The sequence below is a fragment of the Macrobrachium nipponense genome, chromosome 12 (genome assembly GCF_015104395.2).
Source record: "Macrobrachium nipponense isolate FS-2020 chromosome 12, ASM1510439v2, whole genome shotgun sequence".
Classification (NCBI taxonomy): domain Eukaryota; kingdom Metazoa; phylum Arthropoda; class Malacostraca; order Decapoda; family Palaemonidae; genus Macrobrachium; species Macrobrachium nipponense.
Window position 1 is genome coordinate 62,491,832 of NC_087205.1, and position 5,000 is coordinate 62,496,831.

The following is a 5,000-nucleotide window of genomic DNA, read 5'->3' on the forward strand; positions in this document are numbered from 1 at the left end:
TCGATATATATATATATAAGTATATATATAAATATATATATATATATATATATATATTTGGAATTATATTATATATTATAATATAATATATACATATAATATATCTAAGATAGATATATATTATATATATATATATATATATATATATATATATATATATATATATATATTATATATCTATATATATCTATATATATATATATATTCATATATATATATATATATATATATATATATATATATATATATATATATATATATATATATATAACACGAAATCGGCCGTATCGTTATTTTTAACCAAAGGTCCAGTCGAATCTAGGCTTGGGTAGATGCATTTATTTAATATAATTCTATTTAGGTATAAGTCATTCCTAAGGTATGGTGAATTTGATATTAAACGATTTTATGGTTTACATATAAATCTTAGGTGAGGTAAAGTTTAAAATCTTCAGTTTTTTTTTTTAAGTGGATAGAATGTTTAATTATACTAACACCCTATTTTCACATCGAGTAGGTTAGAAGGTAACTCGTTACTAGTTTTCGACTATCTTAGGACGCAGTTGCAAGCCCTGCCGTTCTCCAACAACCTACCTGCTACTCAATAATCAAAAGATTAAATGCTTAGGTCAGCAGAGTCGCCAATAAATTTTTCCGAGATGGCCTTACATGGCGCATACGGGTTCCAGATCAACTGAAGACACACACACACACACACAGAGAGAGAGAGAGAGAGAGAGAGAGAGAGAGAGAGAGAGAGAGAGAGAGATGGATGAAGGCTTACTTTAACTAATGTTGGAGTTAGTTAGGAATGTTCTTGTATAACCACAAATGAAACAACACAGCAGCTTTAAACGAGATCATTCGTGGTCATTCATAACGCTACTCTCTCTTTAATGTGCAACAGTTTGTGGTTGACTTAAACTCTTATCTCGGCATCAGTTGTATCAAAGGTAATCCTGGATAATTGTTGGGGTTCTGTGATCCATACTTTTAAAACAGCACAGATTTTTGTGTGATTATTTTGTCACCTGCACTTTAATCATAGTTCTTTAATAATCGTTGCACCTGTTGGACTTGAATTTTGGAAAAGATATTTTGAGAATTCAATTCCATTTACTTTATTTTACAAATCTTGTCTGTATTTTTGATACAGTGGAGTAAAAACTTATATATATATGCGTGCGTATATATATATATATATATATATATATATATATATATATATATATATATATATATTATATATATATGTGTGTGTGTGTGTGTGTGTGTGTGTGTGTGTGTGTATATACATATAAGTAATAAAAGTCCACAGTTATATAAAATGTGTATTGAAAATACTTAAAAAGACAGGAGCTTTCGTCTACTTGATCAGTACACCTCATCAGCCGTATTGATTTTTCCTTTTTTAAAAATACAAAAAGTTACGAAGGACAGGCAGGACGCTGGAACCGTCTCCAAGGGAGATAGCAACAAAAACAAACTATCCCAATCATGTTATTCCCTCGTTCAAATATCTGGCCAAAAGACGAGCCGATCGTCGTGGTTGAACTACCTCCTCTGTGTGTTCGGCTGTTCCCTCGTCCAAAACTTCTGCATCAGCACCTGCAATGGGGGTTCTTCCTTCCAATGCCTGGGCAGGAGAAAGAGAGACAACCTGGGCAGTAGGAGTGGTGCAAACAACGTCTGTACTAATATTTATAGTTTTAAGAACCAAATAATTTAAAAATGTATCCTCTTGGGTAAATGATTTGTTAAAATCATACACGTTTAAAATATTAATAAGAGCCCCTTTAACTACTCTGCGCCTACTTACGTTATTATCTTTGTAAATTACTCTCGCTCCTTCCCAGTTAATTACAGGCCCTAACTCTAAAGGTGTGTCCACGCGGTCGAACAATGCCCGACGGACAAACATTGTTACCAATTAACAATTGTCTGCCGGTCTTTGCCTTGTAGTAGAGTAAAAACACTGGTATACAACCTCATCTGGTACCACTGTTTGTTGCCACATGAACTTTCATCGTTTCCCCACTTATGACCTCATCCTCCTTCGCCTATGATATGGTAACAATGCGTGTCCGTCGGACATTGTTCGACCGTGTGGACGCACCTTAACGTGTTCCTGGCAACTGAACTATATTTCGATCCCATCCTACATGATCGCTTATGGTCGTCTAATCATATGCCTAATCCCCTGCCTGATTCACCATAATAACACTTATTACAATCTTTACACGGTACCACGTAAACCCCAACGTCATCTTTCCTTTCTTTTTCATGATTCCTAATCAACTTTGATTTTAACGAGGTGTTATACCTAAAAGCTAAGTCCAACCTATTTTCCTAATTCTGTTTTAATAAATGTTGCACCCTTTCCAAACTCTGATGATGAGGGAGCGGAATACACTGACTACTTTTGAATTCATATTTCCCGGTCGGTGGATTATAAAAGTTTTTTCTAGCCTTGGTAAACGCTTGGTCAATAAAATATTTTGGGTATCCCAGTCTCGTGAAAACCCCTCTTATATGTTCCATTTCCCTGTCTATGTACTGTTGATCACAAATCCGAAACCCTCTCGTTTCCATGTTGACGATTACATTAGACTTTATATGTTGACTGTGGCAACAATAAAAATTAATGTACATTTCTGTGTTGGTGTCTTTTCTGTATACACTAAATGTAAAGTTAAAAGTAACAGGGTCATGGTGAACCAGAACGTCCAGAAATGGTAAATTATTTTCGACCTCAAATTCAACTGAAAAGTTAATGGATGGCATCAAGTTATTAACAATCTATAAAACGGTTAAACTGAATGTCCCATTACTATGTCCATTGTTGCTATAGAATTTGGGGCCTTTTTTTTTAAAGCAGTACTCAGTGTTACTGCAAAAGCATTCAACTGACCATCTTTAAATTTAAAGCTCGTTCTCACAGTCGTATTCAAAGCTCACCGAAATAGCAAAGCTGCTTTACTGAACAATCATCTGAAACGTGGTGATAACATAGCTTCGTGAAGTCAACAGACTATTATTTTGGACTGTAATTATAGATATGAATTCTCTCCGTAAACTATATGAAGAAATGTGGAAAAGATATACTAATCTATGCTGAACTGGGAAAAAGAGAGCAAACGTGACTGGACAAGTATGCGGTCATCACATGTTTGGACCAGAAGCGAAAATATACTAGTTTCATAGGATTACTATAATTGCTTTTATGGCAAGTGAATGTATTCATATTTTTCTTTATATTCTAGATAAATATAAGAGTAATATTAATTTGGTTTTATTTCTAAGATTCAGTAACTTTAAGTTATATTAATTTCACATTGTATGGCACATTTCCAAACCGCTGAACAACGACATTAATTTTATTTGTATTATCATTTCAGTGGCAGCTATGGCATTTTGCAATGTGACCATCAAAAACATTTAAATATCAGTTATTTGCAATTAACGCTAAATGGATAGTGAGAATATTAGAATTTCATATAATTGCAAAACAAGAGCTTTGTTTTACATGTTTTACAATCAATTGGACCAATAGAGCTTCAACCAAATGGTGATTTTATATTTTTGGTATTGTTTATTAATAAAATTCTGTTCAGTTAAAACCAAAACTGTTACGGATGAGGATATCATTTCATTACGATGAAATTTAAGAGACGTACATAAAATCAATAAATCATCGGCAACAGGCTTTGCTCCCGTAGATGGAAAACGCTAACATGTAGATTTATTCACTTGAAAAATATTACAGTATACATAAAAAGGAAAAGCAAGTTTTTTTTTTTTTTCCAACTTTCGCCTCTCTTACGAAGTGGAAAGTCAGTACTCTATTCGTTACAAAAGTATTTGTCAGATTACTAATAAAATTTCCCCGTAGGTGGGTAGTGCCGTCAGTGCACCTCATGCGACTGCAGTAATTCCTTACGGTTATTTGCATCGTCTCCTCGGCCCCTAGCTGCAACCCCTTTGTTCCTTTTTATTGTACTCCCTTTCATACTCTCTGTCCTCCATCTTATTTTTCAGTCTCCTAACAATAAATTCATAGCGCAACTGCGGTTTTCCTCCTGTTACACCTTTCGGACATTTTACTGTCAATTTCCGTCTCAGCGCTGAATTGAACTCAGAGATCCCAGTGCTTGGCCTTTGGCCTAAATTCTATTCTCAATTTAATTCAATTCAAAGGTAATAAGATTCAAGCTCAGATAGAATTGCTCGTATCACATTAACATACAGCCCTTGAAAGCATCTGTTGATGAAGGATGTGTCTTTTCGCCCGATTCTTAGGTCAAGTATTTGAGAACTTTCTGATCTTTCGGAAAAGTTACGTAAGTCCTTTTGCAATATAGACCTTATTAGCTTTCAACATAAAAGCACTAATTCAAGACAGTAAGAAAATAATCTGATACTGCTGGTGAATTCCTTAACGAAATAGCCCAACGAATTATTGTACGAAATTCCTAGAACATCAGTCAGTTATAACAATCATGATTATATTACGTTAAAATAACTCTTCGGTACTACGAATTCATGTAGAGCAATGTGTTGGAATTGAGCGCATATAAATTCATTGTAGAAATTCGTGGATTTGTGGTTGTGAAAAAAACTTGACAACAGTCGAAAAAATTATTCAAGAAGGGTTTCTATTATTATTATTATTATTATTATTATTATTATTATTATTATTATTAGTAAAGAAAAAAATGTTAGACTTTATCATACTAAAAAACTGGCAAGAGCTAAAACACAGATTGGGTTTAGCACCAGTAGTTCTTCAATTTGACATTCTGACGTTTATTTTAGAGATTCGGCCAATTTCTCTCTTTATACTGATATGATGTCCAATCGTCACTTTTAATATCTCGATATATATTATGGATATGCATATATATTATATATATATATATTGATATATATAACTTATATATATATATATATATATATATGTAGTATGTATGTATGCAGTGACGCATTAAATGACACGGCAT